This window comes from Mauremys reevesii, unplaced genomic scaffold, assembly GCF_016161935.1.
Source record: "Mauremys reevesii isolate NIE-2019 unplaced genomic scaffold, ASM1616193v1 Contig6, whole genome shotgun sequence".
NCBI classification, from domain to species: Eukaryota; Metazoa; Chordata; order Testudines; family Geoemydidae; genus Mauremys; species Mauremys reevesii.
The window spans coordinates 338381-363474 of NW_024100873.1; the positions used below are offsets into that span (position 1 = coordinate 338381).

Consider the following 25094-nt stretch of genomic DNA (forward strand, 5'->3'; position numbering starts at 1 on the left):
GTGCAGCAGTGCCCAGCCACAGAATCCCCAACAAGCAGAGGGGAAGCCCCGTAACAATGACGACACTCAACACTGACACCCCCCCAATAACAGAACAAAAAACTCTGAAACGAGCCAACCAACCAGTTCAAAAAAAGCCAAAACGTGCCCCACGCAGAGTTTTACCTCAAAAGGGAAGAGTGCAGGAGACTCCATGAAGACCACTAAGGGTCTAACTATTGATTTTACATGGGAGGTGCATAGACACCACAGTGAAGAGTGTCAGTACAGAACAGTAAAGTGAGACAGGCAGTTCTCCTTCTGGGGAGGGAAACAGAGACAAAGGAAAACACTGATTCCCACAGAGGATGCTCAGATACTGCGGAGGATGGGCAGCACAGACAGGTGCTAGTCACACCACTTAGCTAGCACACAGATCCCATGGGGACGGTGGGTACAATAACCTGAACACAGTTTGATGCCACCACCTTGCAAAGCACCATAAAACTCTGCATCAAAATAATCCACACAGCCACCAGTTCTCAGTGACTGGGTTCTGGAAGAGGCCCTTACCTGGCCTGGCAGCCGGTGAGCCTGTTCCTCAGTTTAACTCTGGCCATGCCTCAGTTTCCCCTCAGCAGTTGGGTAATAAATTCCGTGTAGCTCTCCACAGTCTCTATGGCAACAAGTGTCCTCCCTCTTCTGGGATAAGTGAGAATCCAAACAAAACAACACAAGCCCTTCGCCCTTCCTGGGCCACAGTCCTCTTCCCAGCATCTCCCCTTGCTTGCAGGGTTCACAAAAGTCCATAATTCCCACTCCAGGGTCTGGGCACCACTTTCTTCCCATGATGCAGGGGAATGAAGAGGGCAAGGAGATGGTGCACTCGTCCCCTCCTGCCACATGCAGAGTCCTTTACTGGAGTGGTCTTGATGGGGGAGGGGCTCCCCAACAGCAGGTTTTGGGGTTAACACCCCTTTGAGATGCAAAAAAAAACAAAAAACAGTCTGAGGTAATCACATGACTCCAGGAGCCAGGGCCCTAGTCTGAGTCGATAATGTGGCCCTGATCAATCCCACTCACGAATAGACTTGCTCCTGCTCTCTCATTACTTGGACAGATGCAGGGTTATCACCATGACACGTTTATCACCTTTTTCCATACCAGGGACCCCAACCCTTGAGACCTGCTGTCTAGCTGGGACCCCGCTCTCAAGTAGAGAGGTACCAATGCAGCTGTTTGACAGCCGTTCACAACCCTCCTAGGCTGAGAACACCTGAACCCTACGACCAGCTGTAGCTTCACCTCGTGCTCACAGCTACTCATGGAGAGAGGAGCTCACAGCCAGAGAACCTCCTTCCAGCTGGGGGGCCCCTCTCCATCTACTAGGCAGGCTCACTACTGGGATCAAACTGAAACAGCCCTCCAGATTTTGGGTTAAACGCCTAAATACCGTTGAAGATCTAGGCCTTGCTCCCTCCCAGCTCTGGGAAATCAACAAACTCAGGAGAACAGGGGAGCTACAGAGTGAACTGGTTTGTAACCTTCACCAGAGCAGCCAGGCCTGAATCCCTGGGGTCATTCCGAAGGGAAGCCACTCACCTGATTCCCGTCTATTTATGTGATTCCTGACCCCTTCCTAAGCTATCAGATGTCCCAGCAGACGATGGGCAGCCTAATCCTCCCCAGTAGTGAAACTGACTGTCATTTCCTGGGACGAATGATGAGCTGGTCTCTGAGCTGAACCTGAGGGGAGAGAGCAGAAAGATCCTCTAAAGAATCCATGGTACCTACAGAGAACCAAGACTGGGATTAGAGTTTGAGCTGAGGTGAGCGACTGGACAATACTTATCTGATCAGTCAGTGCTCAGTGAGAGTCTGTCCATAGGCCCCAGGAACGTTCCTGCAAAGGAAGTAACAGAAAGTTGTTAAGCAAAGCTCAGACTTTAAAGCTAGAAGGGACCATTGCAGGCCACAGAACTTCACCCACCCACTCCTGCGATAGACCCATGTCCTGAGGATCAAGTCAATAATCCATTGGAAGGAGTTCTGCGGTGCTTTTGGATGCAATGAAAGGGCTGTTTTAAGGTGTTGATCATGAGGTAATTTTATCCCCCAAATTACTAATAGTTTGGAGAAGCACAGATTGGTAGGTTGAATCTATTGCTCTATTAATGCTAACTCAGGAAAGCGACCCCTAGCACTGCTCCCTACACACTGTTTTAGTCACACTGTAGGTCTTGCTGGAACCGTAGACATAACTAAGAGTATGAACCAGACTAGGCTTTGGCAGAACAACAACACACAAGGTGTCAGCTAACCAGGAAAGCAAGTTCCTGACCTGAGAGGATGGTGCAGAAACACAGAGTTCTCAAGTAACTATGTAAACACCATAGGCATGCGCAGCCCATTTCATTAGGGTGTGCACCCAGGGAGCCCCGCCCCTGCCCTAGTCCCACCCCCATCCACTCCCACCCACTGACTTCCCCCCCCCAGAACCCTCTGCTCCTTGTCCCCTGACTGCCCCCCTAGAACCCTACCTGTCCCCTGACTGCCCCGACCCTTATCCACACCCTTGCCCCCAGACAGACCCCCGGGACTCCCATGCCTATCCAACCACTCCCCGCCCCCTGACAGGATCCCCAGGACTCCCGACCCATCCAACCACTCCCCGCCCCCTGACAGGATCCCCAGGACTCCCGACCCATCCAACCCCTGCTCCCTGCCTCCCCAATCCCTCTCCACACCCCTACCTCCTGACAGCCCCCCCCCAGAACTCCTGACTCATGCAACTCCCTCCCCAGCTCCTTCTCCCCTGACCACCCCCTCCAGAGACCCCTCCCACTAACTGCCCCCCCAAGACCTTCCTTGCTCCCTGTCCTCAGACTGCCCTGACCCCTATCCACCACCCGCCCCCTGAGAACCCCTGGGACTCCCATGCCCCATCCAATACCCCCTGCTCCCGAACCACCCACCCCCTATCCAACCCACCCTGTCCCCTGGCTGTCCGCACCCCTTATCCAACCCCCATGGCCCCGGACCCCTTACCATGAGATGAGGCTCCTAGCCTCCCCACGGAGCCAAACGCTGCCCCGCAGGAGTGCGCAGCCCCGGCCCCCAGAGCGCTGTGCACTCGGCTGCATGGGAGGAGTGTGTCTGACTTCCCGGGGAGCCAAACACTGCCCCGCGGGAGTGTGCAGCCCCGGCCCCCAGAGCGCTGCACGCGGCGGCATAGCTCCAGAGGGGGGGAGGGGCCGGCAACTTGCTGCATTCGGCCAGGTGCTCCGGCCCGGGAATGCAGACCCCGCGGCTTGCCACGCCAGGGAGTGGGGCCATTCGCCCACCCCTGCATTAAGGGGTGCCTGGGCACACCCAGCACACCCCATGCGCACGCCTATGGTAAACACATTCCTAAGAGATGGTCCAGGAAGACCCAGACCCCTTGTAAAGATAAAGAGGGGATGGCAGGATAATGCATGAGGATGTTTTGTTGGATGTACAAGGATAAGGATGATAACTAACAATATCTAGAGTTTCAGAGTGGTAGCTTGTTAGTCTGTATCAGCAAAAAGAACAGGAGAACTTGTGGCGCCTTAATGACTAACAAATTTATTTGGGCATAAGCTTTTGTGGGCTAAAACCCACTTCATTGGATGCATGCCGAATATCTAGAGTATAATATGCATTTTTTTGTATCAATGTATAAAAGGAGAAGTCATAGGAGGAGCATCTTTGTAGCGGCCTAGGGGACAGTGTTATAATATGTTGATTGAGCTGATACCTTGTTGGGGGCATGCCCCAGGGTACCTGTAACATTGAGCCAGGGCACTTTGTCAGCGACAAACCTGCCGAGTACCTTCTCCACCAAACCAAGCCTGTGTCTCTCTTTATAATCGAGATCTGCCGAATCATCTCGCCACGGTCTCTGCTAGTGCAGCTAACACCTGAGCTCCAAGAACAGCAGCACTAATACCACACAAGTGGATCTTTGCATACCCTAGGGGACTCCATAATGGCAGACAGTTATTAATATTTTATTAATAAGAATAAAACCTAAGCAGAGCACAAGCAAACAATAAATGGTTACTCCGGTTACTTTTTTGCAGAGAAATCTTAAGTAGGACTGATTAAGTATTTTCTGTCAAAACTTTTTGATAGAAAAATGGGTTTATGGCTAAACAAAACCAAAGTTCCATTGATGTGTCGCAGAAGCAGGGCCAGGCAAAGTGGTTGCTCCCTTTTTATTCTTGTTTTGATTTGTTTAAACTGTTCTGTTGCTGCTGTTTGGTCGCTGGCATGAGCTGAAATTAACAGGCTGAGCTGAATGTAAGTATTTTAATGTAGAAAGATTTTTTTTTAATTACTTCATAATGTTACTGAAGGTAGAAGACACCTTTATTAGCGACTTGGTTAGATTTAACTAGTAGCAATTACCTTTAACTTTTAAACACCTTTATGGGATGGTAACATTTTTAGCATAGGAATATGCAGCTTAATACAGTAATACAAAGGTAGCAGACTAATTTTTCTGGCCTCTGTCTGCAGAGAGCCTGCAACAATAACTCCGACATGGGGTGATAACTCTGACACCCGGGATCTCCCCTACCAGCCTCACCCTAGCAGGAGACTGTGAGCAGCAGCAGGAGGAGAGAGCAGGCCCAGACTACTCAGAAAAGTTGATTAAAATAAATAATTTAAGTCAAGGCTTTCCACTCAGTGATTTAAGTCACCTTGATTTAAATGTACCCACCCTGTGCACTGAGTACTGATTCTGTGGGAATAAGAGGGGTGGCCACAGGAGGAGAGTTGTTAGAGATCAGGATATGATCTCTCCCCCTGGCCCTTTTTATGCACTTAAGTAACCAAATAAATAACAGTAACATTGAGAATTACTGGCTTCAGTCACTGTAGCTGCTGGCCCATTCTGTGATCCTTCCTCTCACTTCTCTCTTTCTTGCCAACTCCAGTGATTAGTCTCTGGGATGAGCTCACCATCAATAAAATAGAGTGCTCTGTTCTCCAGGCAAGCCCTTGCTGCCAGTGTAAGTGGTGGAGCTCTGCAAGGCATCTGCAGCCCTAGCTCCACTCATGGGGCCTGCAGCTGGCCAGCACAGCTCACCAGCCATATTGGAGGCTTGCTCTTCCCCCTCATTTCCTCTCCTGATGCTTCTCTTGATGGCACAGTAATAATGTAATGCAGTGAGTGACACCTGGCAGCCTGTATTACTGGTCCCCATCATCCTGCTGCAATGCCAAGAGCCAACACCTAGTGGAGACATTACACGGCACATCCCCCTCCTTCAACCTTAAAATGGTCCAGGTACACATTGACCTACTGTAAAGATGAAGAGCAGATGGCAGGATAACGAATAAGGATGTTTTGTTGGATGTACAAGGATAAGGATGGTAACTAACAAGATCCTCACACACAACTATTTCAAATTTGATGACAATATATACCACCCACAAAAGCTCATGCTGCAGAACATCTGTTAGTCTATAAGGTGCCACAGGATTCTTTGCTGCTTTTACTATGTCTACACACCACACCTGAGGGCGCTGCAGCTGCAGTGCTGTAAGGTGTGCTGTGTAGTTGCATTTTATCAGCGGGACTGAGCTCTCCCGGTGACAAAACAAAACTGTCCTGAACTAGGTATGGGAGCTTCATAGCCCGGAGCATGGCTCCCAGCGATAAAGCGCTGTCTCTACTGGTGCTTTTCAGCGCTAAAACTTATGTCACTTGGGGGGTGTTTTTTCACATCCCTGAGCAACAAACGTGTTAGCGCTGAAATTGCCAGTGTAGACACAGCCTGAGCCACAAAGTGGGACAGTACCTCCCCCACCGCAACATACAAACCAGCAACCTCTTCTGTAGAAATCAGATTCTCTGTTTGCTCTCAGGATCCTCGTGGGCACTTTACCCTGCACCTGGGGAAGAGGGAGAAACACACTGCTCCTGCCGGCTTATCTTCCCCACACCCCTCATCCCCAGGGAACTGAATTTCAAAGTGATTGTCCTCTTCAGAGAGCGAAGTCCCCATGAAAAAAAGGGGGTTGAGCAGGGATGGTTTTGCTAGAAGAGATGCAGGTCTACAGACCCGGCTCTGCGCCAGGAAAAGATTCTTCTCGCGCAGATAACGGGGCGGGAGGGGTCAGAGAGCGCAGCTGTTTACAGGAAAGATGTGCCCAAAACTCAATTTCAGTTACAGAAACTTGCCCCTGGCCAAATCGGCTGCTGAGTGGCTCCTACGGCAGTGGCGGGTCCCCTCCGCAGCACCATGTTTCAGACACGATCGCACTCCCAGCCCTGGGTCTCTGCCCTGCCCCACCGAATCAAATCATGACCGGGGGGTGGGGGTGTGAAAACTGTAGCAATCAGGAAAAACGATCGTGACGAGCCCTGTCATTCCCCACGCAGCTCATCAGGGACCGCGGGGGGGGCTGTCCCTCGCTCCCACAGGAACACGGGGGGGGGGGTCTCTGCCGCAGGGACAGAGGGTGGGGGCTCTGCCATGCTCCTTTTCCAGGTAGCTCGCTGTGCCCCCCCCTCCCGCCCAAAAAAGATCCGACCTGCCCCCCACCCTGGTTTGCCTCCGGAAAACAAACCCAGCCAGCCTGGTTACCAGCCCCCCACCCCGCCCCATCCACCTGCCCCAGCCTGGTTCCCCCAAACAAATACATTCCCGCCCCGCCCAGCCCCGAGAACTGAGCGCCCGCACCTGCCACCCAGCCCGGTGCGGAGCGGAGCGCAGAGAAGCTCAGAGCCCTGGTCCGGTCCGGTCCGGTCCCCTCTCACCCAGCCCGGAGCGGGGAGACGCTCAGAGCCCTGGTCCCGTCCCGTCACCTCTCACCCGGCCCGGGCTTGCAGCGCTTCTGTTCACAACCCCAAACGGCGGCTGGAAACAATGAATCAATGCGGAGCCGGGAGCGGGTTATAGTCGAGACTGGAGCCGCCTCCTCTTGGGCTGGAACCAACTCACCACCCTGCTCCCCGCCCCCGCAGCCTGCTCGGTCCGCAGCTCCCCGGGGATTTCTCCCGCGGCGCCTGGCTTCCCTGCTGCTGTTTTCCCAAGACCCGGCCACACCCTGGGTCTGGGTCCTTCCTCCTCGCTGGCCCGGGGACGGGGATGTGCAGCGGGGAGGGAGTTTCTTACTTAGCAGGTTCCTCACAGGGAGAGTGGGCTGGGGGGGCGGGGGGGGTCGCTGCTGGGTGATTTCCAGGCCGATTTCTCCACACTGCACCACAGCCTGGATTTTCAGACCGGCCCAGCACCCATTACAGGGGCCAGGGTGTGAAAAGAGCTCAGCTCCCCTTGCAAATAGAGTGGAGACGTGCCTCAGCCAAACACCAGTTACTGGGCTCAACAAGGTGCTGGGAGAAGGGAGAAATTCCACCCCCCACACACCCAGAGAGGCAGAGATGTAGCTGGTTAAAAGCAAAGGACTCAGCCCTCGAGAGACCCCTGGGGCAGGGGATCTGGGGTGCAGATGAGAAAAGCTGAGGTAGGGTGGAGGTAGGGTGACCAGATGTCCCAATTTTATAGGAGCAGCAAAGAATCCTGTGGCACCTTATAGACTAACAGACGTTTTGCAGCATGAGCTTTCGTGGGTGAATACCCACTTCTTCGGATGCAAGCAGTGGAAATTGCATCCGAAGAAGTGGGTATTCACCCACGAAAGCTCATGCTGCAAAACATCTGCTAGTCTATAAGGTGCCACAGGATTCTTTGCTGCTTCTACAGAACCAGACTAGCACGGCTACCCCTCTGATACAATTTTATAGGGACAGTCCTGATTGTTGGGTCTTTTTCTTATATAGGCTCCTATTACCCCCTACTCCCTGTCCTGATTTTTCACACTTGCTGTCTGGTCACCCTAGGTGGAGGGATTGAGAGGAGAGACTTGGCCCCATAGACATCCAAGGAGTGGGAGCCACCAGTGAAGGGCTTGGAGCAGCAGGGCTGAAAGGGTCCCCTTTCCATGGGGTTGCTGGGGGGGCTGGCTGGCCCCATCCAAAATCTAAAACTCTTGTGTTCATCCCCAGAGACAGGGTGTTGCAATAACCCCTGCCTCCTGACACCCAGCTTTGCCCACCGCTGCCCAGATCTCCCCTCTATCTACCCAAAAGAAAAGAGGGGAGTTGCTCCTGGTTGAATCCAATGCAGAGCCTACCTACCTTACACAGATCATAACAGTCTGTGCCAATCTAGCCACTAGACCAGGGGTTGGCAACCTTTGAGAAGTGGTGTGCTAAGTCTTCATTTATTTACGGTAATTTAAGGTTTCGCGTGCCGGGGGACTAAACCCCAGACCGGCAGAGGACTGAGCGGCTTAGCCCGCTGCCAGTCTGGGGTTCCGTCCGCCACCCCATGGCTGGCAAAACCTTAAATTACAGTAAATTGCAGGGGTTCCAACCATCCAGGCAGGCAGCGGCCTCTGCGGGGCCGGTGGCCGGGACCCCAGCTGGCAGCAGAGTGCCACTAAAAATCAGCATGCGTGCTGCTTCTCTCCTTTCTTGCCAACTCCAGTGATTAGTCTCTGGGATGAGCTCACGGTTAATAACATAGAGTGCTCTGTTCTCCTGGCAGGCCCCTGCTGCTAGTGTAAGAGGTGGAGCTCTGCAAGGAATCTGCAGCCGTAGCTTCACTAATGGGGCCTGCATAATGGCACAGTACTAATGTAATGCAGTGAGTGACACCTGGCAGCCTGTATTACTGGTCCCCATCATCCTGCTGCAATGCTGAGAGTGTCCATTAGGTGTCAGCTTTACACAGCACAGCCCCCTCCTCAATCAAGACCAGAACTGTGTTTTGTGCGACTCCCAGCAGTTCCAAGGACTTTGCAAACATTAATGGATTATAGATTCTTTGCTTTTATACAGAACCGATTATCCAAGGATCACAAGATGCTTTGGGTGAGCATGTTTACACCCATTTCACAGAGGATGAAATTAAGGCAGAGGCACTAACCAACGCCCTGCCATGTTCACATAGTCAGTAGCAGCACTAGGAACAGAACCCAGGCATCCTGACTCACTCCTCTATTTTAACCATTAGACAACTTTCTCCCAGGGCTGGGTTTAAAATGGGTGCTCTGACCACTAGACTTCACTCCCCCACATCTGGGTAAAGAACTCAGGCATCCTGAAGACCCACCTTCTTTTAGGCTATGGCTACACAGTGCACCTTACGGCACCGCAGCTGCAGTGCCGTGTAGCTGTACTTTATCACCAGGAGCGAGCTCTCCCGGCGATAAAACAAAACCACCCTGAACGATAAAGCGCTGTCAATACTGGCGCTTTTCAGCGCTAAAACTTTTGTCAGCTGGACGGGGTGGGGGGTGTTCACACCGCTGAGTGACAAAAGTGTTAGCACTGAAATTGCCAGTATAGACACTGCTTTATTGTTCCCCACTGCAACATACAAACCAGCAACCACTTCAGTAGAAATCAAAATCTCTGTTTGCTCTCAGGATCCTGGTGGGCACTTTACCCTGCACCTGGGGAAAAGAGAGAGAGAAACACACTGCTCCTGCCGGCTTATCTTCCCCACACCCCTCATCCCAAGGGAAACTGAATTTGAAAGGGATCATCCTCTTCAGAAAGCTAAATCCTTATGAAAAAGAAGGCATTGAGTAGGGATGTTTTTGCCACTAGTAGGGCTGTGTCTACACTGCCACTTTCAGCACTAAAACTTTTGTCGTTCAGGGGTGAAAGCTATTGGGGTGGGGGTGGGGGTTATCGCCAGGAGAGCTCTCCCCCGGCGATACAGCGTGTCTACACTGTCCACATCACAGTGCTACTGCGGACACATTGTAACGCGGGTAGTGTAGACATAGCCTAAGAAACATGACAAAGGAAGAGACGCAGGTCTACAGACCCGTCTCTGCGCCAAAAAAAATATTCTTCTGGTGAAGATAATGGGGAGGGGGTGTCAGAAAGCACAGCTATTTAAAGGAAAGATGTGTCCGAAACTCAATTTTAGTTACAGACAGAAAGACAAGCGCACAACAGGGCCCTAAGCTCCGCCAGGTCCCAGACACCACTACTATGCAGATAATTATGGATCCTGTGGCACCTTATAGACTAACAGACGTTCTGCAGCATGAGCTTTCGTGGGTGAATACCCACTTCTTCAGATGCAAGTGGTGGAAATTTCCAGGGGCAGGTTTATATATGCAAGCAAGAAGCAAGCTAGAGATAACGAGGTTAGTTCAATCAGGGAGGATGAGGCCCTGTTCTAGCAGTTGAGGTGTGAAAACCAAGGGAGGAGAAACTGGTTCTGTAATTGGCAAGCCATTCACAGTCTTTGTTTAATCCTGAGCTGATGGTGTCAAATTTGCAGATAAACTGGAGCTCAGCAGTTTCTCTTTGAAGTCTGGTCCTGAAGTTTTTTTGCTGCAGGATGGCCACCTTAAGATCTGCTATTGTGTGGCCAGGGAGGTTGAAGTGTTCTCCTACAGGTTTTTGTATATTGCCATTCCTAATATCTGATTTGTGTCCATTTATCCTTTTCCTTAGAGACTGTCCAGTTTGGCCGATGTACATAGCAGAGGGGCATTGCTGGCATATGATGGCATATATTACATTGGTGGACGTGCAGGTGAATGAACCGGTGATGGTGTGGCTGATCTGGTTAGGTCCTGTGATGGTGTTACTGGTGTAGATATGTGGGCAGAGTTGGCATCGAGGTTTGTTGCATGCAGGACCTAACCAGATCAGCCACACCATCACCGGTTCATTCACCTGCACGTCCACCAATGTAATATAGGCCATCATATGCCAGCAATGCCCCTCTGCTATGTACATCGGCCAAACTGGACAGTCTCTAAGGAAAAGGATAAATGGACACAAATCAGATATTAGGAATGGCAATATACAAAAACCTGTAGGAGAACACTTCAACCTCCCTGGCCACACAATAGCAGATCTTAAGGTGGCCATCCTGCAGCAAAAAAACTTCAGGACCAGACTTCAAAGAGAAACTGCTGAGCTCCAGTTCATCTGCAAATTTGACACCATCAGCTCAGGATTAAACAAAGACTGTGAATGGCTTGCCAATTACAGAACCAGTTTCTCCTCCCTTGGTTTTCACACCTCAACTGCTAGAACAGGGCCTCATCCTCCCTGATTGAACTAACCTCGTTATCTCTAGCTTGCTTCTTGCTTGCATATATAAACCTGCCCCTGGAAATTTCCACCACTTGCATCTGAAGAAGTGGGTATTCACCCACAAAAGCTCATGCTGCAGAACGTCTGTTAGTCTATAAGGTGCCACAGGATTCTTTGTTGCTTTTACAGATCCAGACTAACACGGCTACCCCTCTGATAATTATGGATCTAAATCCCCTAGGCTGCTGTAAGGTCTCACCTGTGTTGCCAAGTCTCTCCATGTTATAAGTCTTATGATATTTGGTGTTTTCAAAAGCCCAGCTCCCAGGGCCAAGCAGTTACAGGGGAATCTCAGCTTCCATTTAAAACAAAGCTACAGTTCCAGGCCTTGGGGATGCAGAGAAAAGCTCGAAAAGATGTGACCTGATTCCACCCTAAAGGCTCAACAACCAAGGCCTGTCTCTCTTACCCCCCTCCCACTCCGGGGCCATGTCTCTTCCTCCTCCCCTCCTGCTCCCCTTCGGGAGTCGCATCTCTTCCTCCCCGCCCCCAAGAGTCCAGGTGTCCCACCCCCAATATAAGGGCCACTCACCCAACTCTGGGCGGCGAGGAAGCACACAGCAGCAGCAGCAGCAGGCAGCGGCACAGCTCTGCAGAGCTTTTTATACAGCCCTGAACACTCGCCTGTGCCCCGTGATTGGCTGACAGCCCCGAGCCTTGAACCGCAGGTGACAATACCAGCCACGGGTTCCCCCTCCCAGCACTTGGCGGGGGTGCGGGGGCTGCACGCAGAGCATGCAGCAGTGTAATAACAGGAAACAATTTGGGGAGTAGCTGCAGGTTGGGTAACCGCATGTTTCTGGGAACCGAGTCAGCTGTTCAGAACCTCAAATCAATCTGGTTCTACTGGGGGCCTGCACCCGCCCTGCTCGCTCTGATTGGCCTGGGGCTGCTCTGGCTGGTGCTTGTGCGGCACTCAGTCATAGCACCCCACTTTGTAAGGCCTGCCCCCCCCCCACACACACACACCCCGCCCATTACAATAGGACCTCAGAGTTGCGAACACCTCAGGAATGGACAAAGCATTATGGATGTTCTTTCAAAAGTCTACACCTGAACATTGACTTAATACAACTTTGAAACTTTACTGTGCAGAAAATATTCTTCTGGTGAAGATAATGGGGAGGGGGTGTCAGAAAGCACAGCTATTTAAAGGAAAGATGTGTCCAAAACTGTCAATCAATTCTTTGCTTTTATACAGAACCAATTATCCGCGGATCACAAGGTGCTTTGGGTGAGCATGTTTACACCCATTTCACAGAGGATGAAATTAAGGCAAAGGCACAAACCAACACCCTGCCATGTTCACATAGTCAGTAGCAGCGCTAGGAACAGAACCCAGGCATCCTGACTCACTCCTCTATTTTAACCATTCTACTGTGCAGAAGCAAAATGCTGTTTTCTAGTAGTGTGCGTTCAGCACAGCACTGTACTGCTCTGTATTTGCCTGGGTTTTGTTGTTGTTTTTTTCTCTGCTGCTGAGGTGTGTGGTTAACTGCTCAGTGTGTAACTCTGGTGTTGTTCACTCTGAGGTTCTACCGCACTCTGACTCGGTTCAACCCTTGCAGCTTGGTGGATGGACGCTCTTATTTCAGTTTAAATCTCCCTTGAATGTTTTAGCTTGTGCCAGTAAAGGGTACAGGCCGCCCCTTGTGGGACTAGCTACACCAGCACAAGCCTAAATCTAGGGCTGCCAATTTTAATTGGCCGTATTCTGGGAGCTTTCATCACATGACATAATCTTTCATTAAAGATTAATCTTCAATTCCTGAAGACTCTACGCCAATCCTGGAGGGCTGACAACCCTACTAAGCACCTTTTATACTGGCGTAACCATGTCCAGACTAAGGGGTTGTACGGCTTTAGCTTTCCCAGGGAGCTAAACCCTTCCCTTTCTGTGCGCAGATAAATCCAAAGGAAGTGGTGGTGGTGGGAGAGGAAGCAGGAGGAGGCTGCAGGTGGGAAATGCCCCAGAATCTGGTTTGGGGGCAGGAACAGATGAATGGAGCAGCTTTGCAGCAGGATCTCTGCCCCTCCTCCCCATGCACCATGGAGGAGGTTTCTAGTGGCAGAAAGTGATGCAGGGGCCTGCAGCCAGCGATTCCCCTGCTCACGCACTGGCTGCAAATGAGAATCAGCTCTAGAAACAGAAACTGCATCATCAGGAACAAACGGGGCCTTTAGCTCCAGTTGGGTCCCACTGACACTTCCATTGGGGTCAGCGTTATGCGCCTGCGGCTGAAAAGCAGCTGTCAGAACTGGGGCAGGTCCAGCCCGATGAGTCAAACGTGGGTCACAGAGGCCTGAATCTCTCTGTCCAGTTCCCGCTTCCCCCTCCCTGGGTGGCTCCAGGGCTGGTCACTTTCTCCAACTGCCTCCTCCAAATCTCCCCCTCAGGCCCTGTCACAGAGCCACAGGGTCTGGGCTATGCCCCAGCTTTTGAACAGTCTCTTGCAGGACCCTGGTCAGTGGGCCAGGCCCCCAGGAGGTCTCACTCTCCCTTCAGGGTCGTCGCCTTCACTGGGAGTTCAGGGGATCTGGGTAGCTACGGAGGTTCCTGCATTGGGGGATTCAGGGGGATCTGGGCAGGGGGAGGCTCCTCCATCGGGGGGTCAGGGCAGGACCCAGGTATGGGGGGGTCCCTCCATTAGTGGTGTTCAGGGGGGATCCTGGCATCTGACACACTCTGCTGTGGGGGGCCTCCCCTACTTCATCCCCTTGCCCCAGCATGAAACCCCAAGTGAATGGCTCTGCGCTGGGCTGGGCACTGCCGGGCGCCCCAGAGGCGGGGCAGGGTTCGCTCTCTGCAGGGAGAGGGGAGCTGTGGTGGTCAGTGCTCACACTCGCCCAGATCCTCAGAGGCTCCCATTTTGGAAGTGAGGCACCTAAATACCTTTGGGTCTCTTGGCCTTGGTGCTTGCAAGAGTCAGGCTTGATTCTGGGTCTGAGGCCTGGCCGTGCGGAGCCACCAGAGCTGCCCAGCGCCCTGCCCAGACTCTGTCTGGGAAGCTCAGCCCTTAAAGGCGTACTCCTCAGTGCCACAGGAGGAACGGGGAGGGATCTCTGCTCCACAGCTCTGCGCCAGCGACTGTAAGCCGCAGTGACTGCAACGAGGCTCCTTTTCCCCAGCTCTGGGTACCACACAAATGTGTTGCCTGGCTCACACCACAGTGAAATATTTTCCATCCACCCCCGACAGGAAGCCAAAGCATCTCTGTACTAACCCTGCTGAGAGCGGGTCCTTCCTGTGCAGGGGAAAAAACCCAAAACAAAACAAAACAAAACCCACCCTTCAAAGCAAGAGCAGAGCATCCACCTAGCGCGCTGCCCTGGGCCCCGTGTTCACTAGACCAGTTCCACTTACAGCACAACTTTTCCCATGTAGACAAGGGCTGAGCCCCAGTAGGACCGAACACAGCTCCCCCTAGTGGTGGAAGGAGGAAGAGCACGTGTATGAGCCCAGCAGGATGCTACCCCTGTGTGGGAGCAGAGGGGAACTGTTGGACTTGACTGGCTCTGTGCTCTGGGGCAGCCTGGACTGGGGTGTTTTCTGGCATTGCAGGGATGCCCTTGAGGCTTCTTGGAGGAGTTAATGGTCCAGGGAGACCGGGCACATGGACAGGAGTGTGTTTCCCCCCCCCTCCAGCTTGCTAATATAGCCCCACGCTGCTGGAAGTTCTCTAGCATCCACACACCAAAGGCTGCCTCGTGTCCTGCTGGGAAGGGAGCGGAGGGAACGTCTGGGCATCGAGCTCCCCCTCTTCATACCCTGCACCTGCCACTCATTGCATTCCTGCCCCACCCGCTCTGGAGGGGCGATGGGCCGGCTGCCTCGTCCTCACACTTCATAGCGACAGCTTCTGCCTTGGCCTGCGATGGCCCCTTGTGCATCCCCCCGCCCGAGCCCCCACAGCACCTGAATTATGGCTCCTGTTTGGTGCAGTGATGATGCCAGTGCCCTGCAATGCTGGGGGTAGGGACTTGTCCCAGACTCGCTCTGTGAGTTAGAGGAGAGAGAATGGCTCTGGTGAGGCAGAAGGAGGGTGGGAAATGGAGGAGGCAGAGATCAGCGAGAACCTAGGAATTACCTGACTGGATCAGACCCATGGGCCCATCTAGCCCGGTATCCTGCCTCTTACAGTGGTGAGTGCCAGCTCCTGCAGAGGAAACCCCCTAGTGGACAGCTATGGAATAGCCTGTCCCCGGGAGAGTTTCTTCTCAACCCCTCAGCCAGAGGCTGGCTTGAGCCTGAAGCAGGGGATTGGAGGAACAATTAAGCTCCTTCAGGGCAAGTGACTGACAGAAGGTGGGTACATGGGAGAGGAGGAGGAATGGGGAAAGGCGGGAGAGGAGGCTGAGAAAAGGATTGCAGATAGATGAGACTGAGGAAGGCTGGTCTTGTGATTAATGAACTGGGCTGGGATACAGGTGATCTGGAGTCAATTCTCAGCTCTGCCACAGACTCCCTGTGTGGCCTTAGGCAAGACACTTCATCTCTCTGGGCCTCAGTTTCTCTACTTGTGGAATAGGGCCAGTTTGCCTGGTTAGACTGTGAGCTCTGCAGGGCAGGGACTGTCTCACCGGGGTGTGTCTGCACTGGAGCTGGAAGGTGTAATTTCTGGCTGGAGCAGCCATACCCACGCTAGCTGCGATTGAACTGCCAGGCTAAAAATAGAGTGTAGCTGTGGCAGCAGGACTAAAAACCTAAGTACCTACCTCAGGTCTTGGTTGGGATTGTACTTGGGAGGCAGCTAATCCCTCCTATCACCCTGCGGCTAGCATTGGTATATCTCCTCAAGCTGGAAATTACATCTTCCAGCTCCAGCGTGGATGTATCCACTATGTGTCTGTGCAGCACCTGGCACAACAGGGCCCTGATCTCAGCTGGGGCAGGGATTGTCTCTCCCTGTGTGTCTGTGCAGCGCCCTGCACAATGGGGCCCTGATCTCAGCTGGGGCAGGGACTGTCTCTCACTGTGTTGCTGAGCTCTGTGACTTTATCCTCACGCACAATTATTTCAAATTTGGTGACAATATTTACCTCCAGACCAGTGGCACCACCATGGGCACCCACATGGCCCCACAATACATCAACATTTTTATGGCTGACCTGGAACAACACTTCCTTAGCTCTCGTCCACTCACACCCCTTCTCTGCCTATGCTACATTGATGACATCTTCATCATCTGGACCCATGGGAAGGAGACTCTGGAAGAATTCCACCACAATTTCAACAGCTTCCACCCCACCATCAACCTCAGCCTGGAACAATCTACACGGGAGGTCCACTTCCTAGACACCACGGTACAAATAAGTGATGGTCATGTTAACACCACCCTATACCGAAAACCCACCGACTGCTATGCCTACCTTCATGCCTCCAGCTTCCATCCCAGACACACCACACGATCCATTGTCTACAGCCAAGCGCTGAGGTACAACCGCATCTGCTCTAACCCCTCAGACAGAGACCAACACCTACAAGGTCTTTACCAAGGATTCTCAGAACTACGATACCCGCACGAGGAAATAAGGAAACAGATCAACAGAGCCAGACGTGTACCCAGAAGCCTCCTACTGCAAGACAAAGCCAAGAAAGAAACCAACAGGACTCCACTGGCCATCACATACAGTCCCCAGCTCAAACCCCTCCAACGCATCATCAGGGATCTACAACTCATCCTGAACAATGATCCCACACTTTCACAGGCCTTGGGTAGCAGGCCAGTCCTCGCCCACAGACAATCCGCCAACCTTAAGCATATTCTCACCAACAACTACACACCGCACGATAACTCTCCCTCAGGAACCAATCCATGCAACAAACCTCAATGCCAACTCTGCCCACATATCTACACCATAACACCATCACAGGACCTAACCAGATCAGCCACACCATCACCGGTTCATTCACCTGCACATCCACCAATGTAATATAGGCCATCATATGCCAGCAATGCCCCTCTGCTATGTACATCGGCCAAACTGGACAGTCCTTACGTAAAAGGATCAATGGACACAAATCAGATATTAGGAATGGCAATATACAAAAACCTGTAGGAGAACACTTCAACCTCCTTGGCCACACAATAGCAGATCTTAAGGTGGCCATCTTACAGCAAAAAATATTTCAGGACCAGACTTCAAAGAGAAACTGCTGAGCTCCGGTTCATCTGCAAATTTGACACCATCAGCTCAGGATTAAACAAAGACTGTGAATGGCTAGCCAGCTACAAAAGCAGTTTCTCCTCCCTTGGTGTTCACACCTCAAGTGCTAGCAGAGGGCCTCATCCTCCCTGATTGAACTAACCTCGGTATCTCCAGACTGATTCTTGCCTGCATATTTATACCTGCCTCTGGAAATTTCCATTACATGCGTCTGACGAAGTGGGTATTCACCCATGAAAGAAGGCCAGGGAAGCCAGCAGCACAGACAGTCTCTCTCTGCCTTCAGAGAGAGAAGGGCCTGGCTGCAGAGAGCTTGAGAATGGATACCTGAGTGAAGCAGGGCTGGGGACCGGCTGAGGAGCTGGGGAGCTCCAGCCTGGAAAGCCCCAGGCTGCGGCCTAACGAAGGGCTAACAGGAACTGGGGGTTGCAGAGGGCAGCCTAGGGGTAGGCCAAGGCAGCAGGTCCAAACCCTCCTTGCCAGTGATGAGTGGCTGATACTGCAGCCTGCCCCAGGGTGTGGGGCTAGACAATGACTGGCAGCAGCCATACACTGAGGCAAGGTGGGGATAGAGGGTGGGGGTTCCCCAAGGAGGGGAGACCCTAAGAGAAAGGGGTTACCGCCAGGGGGCAGCACCCCCATGTGAAAGGGCACCGGGTCCAGGGAGGGACACAGGGGCCTGAGGACAGGCAGAACACCAGCCTGCAGAGGGCGCTCCGTGCTGGAACAGAGCTAATTCCCAGAGTCACCAGCAGGAGGCACCGCAGGGGTGAGTCCAACCCGTCTACAGCTACCATCCCTTTCACTTCTCAAATGCCAAATTATAGTGTATATGTAATTTCAGTGCCACAGGGAGATTCATGTCAGGGGAGGGTAGTAGCTTCATTTAAAATTAGCCACTGGGGGGAAGGATCACATGAGAAGAGCAATATCCTTCCCAACCCTACCAAGGGAGATGCCCCTCCCCTGCATTCCCTGAGGCTTCAGAGGGGTTAATTCAGTGGTTCTCAAACCTTTCTCCTGGTGACCCCTTTCACATAGCAAACCTCTGATGTGACCCCCCCCCCTTTATAAATTGAAAACACTTTTTAATATATTTAACACTATTATAAATGCTGGAGGCAAAGCGGGGTTTGAGGTGGAGGCTGACAGCTCATGACTCCCAGTAATAACCTCGTGACCCCCCTGAGGGGTCCTGACCTCCCGTTTGAGAACCCCTGGATTAATTTTAATTTTAGCACCCTGTGTCCATTTACATGCATGTGCTATTTTGAGCATTTCAGTTTTGACAACATAGGCTCATCCCAGATTCTGGAAAAGCTCAAATGCTCAGTTTGTGGAGTATGTACATAAGCTATAGGAAAGAAAAACCCACAGTAACCATCTCCAGTTTGTGAGGGACCACATGGAGCCAGTCTCTAGGAAACAGATAAATGCATGACGATTAAGTCCATTAATGGCTATTAGCCAGGATGGGTAAGGAATGGTGTCCCTAGCCTCTGTTTCTCAGAGAGTGGAGATGGATGGCAGGAGCAAGATCACTTGATCATTACCTGATAGGTTCACTCCCTCTGGGGCACTTGGCATTGGCCATTGTCAGTAGACAGGATACTGGGCAGGATGGCCTTTGGTTTGACCCAGTATGGCTGTTCTTATGTTCTAACCTAAATGAACCCAAAGTTATGGAGACAGATATGAGTCAAGGAAGCCAGCAGAGTATCAGAAACCTGGAAAAATCTCTGCCTGGGTGGGCTCAGGTGTTTGGTTACAAGCTGAGGTGGTTCAAAAGTTTTGGATTTTTTTTTTAAGCAGAATTTTTTTTATTGTTTCTTTAAACAATCAAATACAGCAAGCAGCAAATATTTGGCCACACACTTCTGAAACCTCAAACCATGTTCAGGTTTTGGCAGACTAATTTCAGCTTTTCAATCAAAAAAACCACAACAAATTTTGAAGGAAAGCAGACATTGTCCGTGATTTTTTTCTGCTTTTTGAAAACCCCTAGTTTTCGATCCAGAAACAGTTTTGATGGAAAATATTTGTCCAACCCTTTTAATGAGCTTTAGTGCCTTTTAGCACTAGCTGATGCTGAGAACCGGTGATACCTTGTAAAGAAGTTTTCTCAAAACTGGGTTTGTGCCGAAATGCAGGAGGTTTATTTTTCCCAGGGGCGCCTGTGGAGGGGAGCAAGTGGGGCAATTTGCCATGGGCCCCACAAGGGCCCCCAGGAGAATATAGTATTGCAATTTTTGTATAGAAGGGGCCCCCAAAATTTCTTTGCCCCAGGCCCCCTGAATTCTCTGGGCGGCCCTGGCTGGGTGTAAATGATCCCTTGGAATCAATAAAAAACATTTCTTACCTGCTTCAGCTAGGCCATGGTGAGTAGTGTCCCTGCTTGTTATCTCCCAAAGCAAGCATCCTGAATTGTCACATGTCTCAGCGCGCAGGAATCTGAGTGAGGGCAGCACAAACCGGTACGGTAAGGAAGCACCTGTTACTACCAGCTGCATATTCGTTCTGTATCATCCACCAATACAGCAGGCTCAGAGCAAACGGGCTCTTCTCATTGGCTGCCTGAGCTTTGAATCTCCCGCCAAACACACTGCCAGCAGCCTTCCCTTACCTAACGGTCCTGGCTGGGTGCTTCTGGGGCTGGCAGGGGGTTGGATCACAGAAACCCCCTTGGGAACTGCCAACTGATGTGCTTAGACGACCTCTGAGCTGCTTCCCCTGCCAGTCTGGGACTTCAGAACACTGCCTGGTTTGAGCCAGATACGTTTGGCTGCTGCAAACCCAGACCCAGGTCTGAACCACATCCTGCAACAGCTGCAGGCTTAACTGAAAACAGCTTAAGAAGTGCTCCTGTCTCTAACACTCAGATGTCCAACTCCCAATGAGATCCAAACCCCAAATAAATCCATTTTACTCTGTATAAAGCTTATACAGGGTAAACTCATAAATTGTTCACCCTCTATAACACTGATAGAGAGATATGCACAGCTGTTTGCCCCTCCCCCAGATATTAATACCTATTCTGGGTTAATTAATAAGTAAAAAGTGATTTTATAAAATACAAAAAGTAGGATTGAAGTGGTTCCAAGCAGTAACAGACAGAACAAAGTGAATTACCAAGCAAAATAAAATAAAACATGCAAGCCCATGCCTAATCCAGTAAGAAAGTGATTCCAGATGAAACCTCACCCTCAGAGATGTTCCAGTAAGCTTCTTTTACAGACTAGCCTCCTTCTAGTCTGGGTCCAGCAATCACTCACATCCCTGTGGTTACTGTCCTTTGTTCCAGTTCTTTCAGGTATCCTTTGTGGGTGGAGAGGCTATCTCTTGAGTCAGCTGAAGACCAAATGGAGGGGTCTTCCAGGGGTTTAAATAGACTTTCTCTTGTGGGTGGACACCCCTCCCTTCCCCTGTGTAGAATACCAGCAACAAGATGGAGTTTTGGAGTCACATGGGCAAGTCACATGTTCACGCATGACTCAGAACTTACAGGTCACAGCCATGGTTCACATGCTACCTTGAACGGCCTCAGGTAGACTTCTTATGTGGATTGGATCCTTCCAAGATCCATTGTCTGTTAAGTGTTTCTTGATTGGGCACTTAACTTGCAAATTCCTTTCTAAAGAAGCTGCCCAAATGCCTTACTGAGGCTACTTAAAATCAAACAAGTACACGGCCAATATTCATAACTTCAAATACAAAAGTGACACATGCATACAAATAGGACAAATATATTCAGTAGATCATAACCTTTGCAGAGATATGTTACATGGCATATGTAGCATAAAAGATATTCCAGTGATGTCATATATACATTCATAAGCATATTCCCATAAAGCGTTACGGGGTACTACGTCTCACACACACGTCTGCACAAGTGGGGCCTAAATGCGAATGTAAAACTGATGCCTGGTACCTCGTTTTGGATGGAAGAGCAATCTGGGAAAACTTCTGATTCAGTGACAGTTGTACATGACCACAAAGCCTCGTCTTATGCTTTTACCTGCATCTACAACAGACACAGTCTCACTATTGGCCATTTTATTTAAGTGCTCAGCCCCTAGTAGCTGCCTCTTCAGGATCAGCCAGATATTCAGACGCTGAAGCCCGTGCTTAACTTGCTACTCATGCTTTTAAAGTAAAGCAGGGGTCTGTGTGTGTTCCCAAGATCAGAGCCTTGTTTAGGTCCCAGAGTGGAAGAAGTTGGATCCAGAGCTATTTTGAAAAATACATATGCATGAGATTTGTATATGGTATTCTGGAAATGATTAAGAATATAGGCCCAGCTTTCCAGAAGCGGGTTGTGACTGAATCGAGACCTCTAAAAGCAGCCTTCCCACTCTATTCCCCTTTGTTTACCAGGCCTGGTTTTCACCTAGCCCTTGGCTTGTATCAATCGACCTTTTTCTTTCAACTAATTCAGCCTTTTGTTTCGTTTTCTGTCAGCATTCGTTGTGACATTGTATGAACTCACCCACTGTTAGACATTTGGGCTCATAGCTGGGGTAGGCCCCAATTATTACAACAGCTCTCTGGGTGTGAAATGACATTAATGATTAATTCCTAATTTGCTGCTTTAAATGGCTGTGTAACACTAAGCGACGTGTTACGTCTCTTCTGCCACATGCAATAACTAGGCACAAGGAAGTTTAACTGACTTATCCAAAGTGCAATTCACTTTATCAAAGGGATCCCAACCAACCTCTATAAACCCCATTTCTCCCCGTCCCCGAGCCAGAGCACAGGGGCTCCAGCCCAGCCCCTTCTAGCAGCGTGAGAGCAGGGGAGTGAAGGCTGCAGCAGGCCTTTGCACCAGTGTCACCGGAAAACCCCTTCCATGGTGCACGGGGGTGAAAGGAGGAGCAGCAGAGGTGCTGTTGCAATGCTGCTCCATTCGTCTATTCCTGCCCCCCTCTCCCCACACAAGATTAGCACTTCAGTGCCGTGCAGGGCTGTGCACTGGCCTTTCACGCCGGGCTGAACATCACCCACAGCACGGCAGCGACAGACCAGGCAGTGGCCTTGTGCTCCGGTCACTACCATGTGCCTCCGCCTCAACACTCACACCCCAATTTAAATACAGATCAAAGGGTATAAACAAAATCCTCCCCCTCATATACACAACTCCCCCTTGTCCTAGGCCACTTCTTTCTACTGGTTGCTGCTCTCTGGGCCCAGGCTTCACTAGGGCCCTCCAGTGTGCAAGCAGGACCAAGCAGCCCCCCCTTCCCTCAACTATCCCTTAAAGCGACAGCTCGCGATTCCAGCCCAGCCCTCACAGCACCACAGAAGCCGTCCTGTTACAAACAGGGACGTTAATGCTGTCTTTGTAGAGCCAAGGGCCTTTCCTTTCAGGCTTTGGCAATTGATGATTTTAAGCATGTGTGTGGGGAAAGATACCCATATATTCCAAGGCCTCTGGCCTGTGGTTTCAGAAAAGGAGAGGAGGAAATATTTCCAGATACAAGAGAATTACATTGCCTAGAGCCAGTGAACATTCGAGTGCTGGAGTTTTTGATAAAACAGCTCATCAGCCTTCGACCTGTAGTGACAAACCAGGATTTGTACCTTTGCTGTTAGACAAAAGACATTTGGGCCCCAGGACACAGAACTGGGAGGGAGAATTTCCCAGGGATTTTATCGCAGTGCAGAGATCCATCGCACAGGGTCAGGAAGGACCCGCCACAACCACAATATAAACACAACAGTCTTGTCAGTGACACAAAACACAGCGAGAGGTTTGAGCCATTTGCAAACAGCTACAAGGGGCAGCTCTTTAGATCTAGGTAACAACTAAATGTCAGCAAGGGGGGAAAGACCTGAGGGAAAAGAGGGGGTGGGGGGAACCAAGTAGAGAAAATGGACAAATCCACCTCCCCCAATAGGCACCAACTTCTGCTCCTGCCAGTGGGTGCTCAACTCCCCTCTGCCCCCGGCACCGCCCCAATCCCACCCCTTCCATGAGGCCCTGCCCCTGCCCCACCCCCATTCTAACCCCTTCCCCAAAGTCCCTGCCCCCGTTCTGACTCCTTCCCCGAATCCCCACCCCGGCCCTGCCTCTTCCCCTGAGCGTGCCACGTTCCTGCTCCTTCCCTGCCCCCAAAGCGGTCCAACAGCTGTTTTGTGGCGGCCGGGGAGAAGCACTGGGAGGTAGACGGAGGAGGAGGAAGTGGGGCAGGGTGGAGGGGAACTTGGCTGCCGGTGGGTGCAGAGCACCCACTAATATTTCCCCATGTGTGCTCCAGCCCTGGAGCACCCACGGAGTCGGCACCTATGCCTGCCCCCCCTTCGAATGTTTCACGTTTTATTTTGCTACAGAGAACCAAGCACCAAACAGGCTTGATACAAACTAGCGAAACAACTCAATTGACTTCGGATCAGGTTCTGCAAAGAGCATCTGGAGAACAGTCAAGCATCCAAGATTCCAGTTTAAACTAAAGGAAGGGCAACACCACTGAAAACAAATCTAGACCAACGTGCATAAGTTCCTGGGCCTCAGAGTGTAAGATACACGTGGAGCCCCAAGGCCTCAGGTTTAGCTGCTCTCAGTGGGTCAGAACTTGAGTCTTCATTTCTTACTGCAACTGGAATTTTATATTTGTTAAAATATAGAAAGGTGTTTGCAGAGCACAAACCAGTATCTCTGAGGTGTCGTTTTCTGTATGTTCTTATTGATAGATTCACATGCTATGGGTACAATTTCCAAAATCACTAAGTGTTTTAGGTTCTTATGGGGGGCTTGTTCACACCTAAAAATTAATCCAGAATAAGAGAGGGGGTGTTGAATGAAAGTGGATTAACTCCCATGGGTGGATGCTCTCATTCCAGAGTAAGAGTGCCTTATTTGGAGAGCACCTAATTCAGAGCTGTGGATTCTGCTGGGTGGCCAGGCCCCTATGCTAGGTTTTGAAACACTGAGTGTTGCAATGCCTAAGACCCTCTGTGGATCTGGGCCTTATAGCTGTGCAAGCCCCACTGGAAGCAATGGGGCTGCCCAGAGGTCACCAAGGCAGCATGGGAAGAGGACTGGGTGAGGAGGTTTCCTGGGCAGGGTCACTGTGGGGAAAATTTGGCTTGCAGTTTTTCCCTTGAACATGGGCACGTTTGATAGATTTGCCGAGAAGTAATAACTCTGAAACCTCCAGTCAAGGCTGAATCCCCACTCTGGCACTTCGAATGCAGGAAGTGGGGGCCCACAAGGATTCTAAAAATTAATACTGCCCAGTCCAGGCTTGTATTAAACTCCCAAGGTCACAACTTTTCTCTGACCTTGGCTTGGTAAACGCTGCCACCACCCAAATGCAAAAAAACCCCTTGGACCCAGGAAAGAGGACTTGAGAATTCCTCCCTGTTGGGTACCCTCACACACTCACACAGGATGAGCTGAGAAAGAAAACAAAGGAAATTAGCTGTTGCCACCAGATAATAAAAAAAAACATGTGCACAAACGTCTTAGGACACAAGAATCCAAATCCTGTTCTTAAAAAAGATACATTTTATTAAAAACAAAAAAGAAAATACATTTGGAATTTAGGCTTTTGCTAAATTTTAAAACAGCAATTCCAAAAATCAAGCACCCAAAATAGCTTTCTTGGGGGATCAGCTGAAAGGTTACAAGCAAACAAAAGCATCTGGGGCTAGCACAGAGGAGATCCACGAGCCAAAATAAAGATATAACCTGATCGTGTTTATCTAAACATTACCTATCCAAATGATTCCTTCTAGGTATTTCTCATACCTAGTTCAAACCTTACCCAGCATTCCT

The 25094-nt window shown here is 50.9% G+C and overlaps 1 protein-coding gene across 1 annotated transcript in view; it reads left to right on the top strand.

Annotated features, from left to right (window-relative positions):
- Positions 1 to 25094, top strand: part of LOC120394448 (C-type lectin domain family 2 member B-like) — a 1239960-nt gene that overhangs the window by 153286 nt on the left and 1061580 nt on the right. The gene's annotated exons all lie outside the window — the stretch shown is intronic.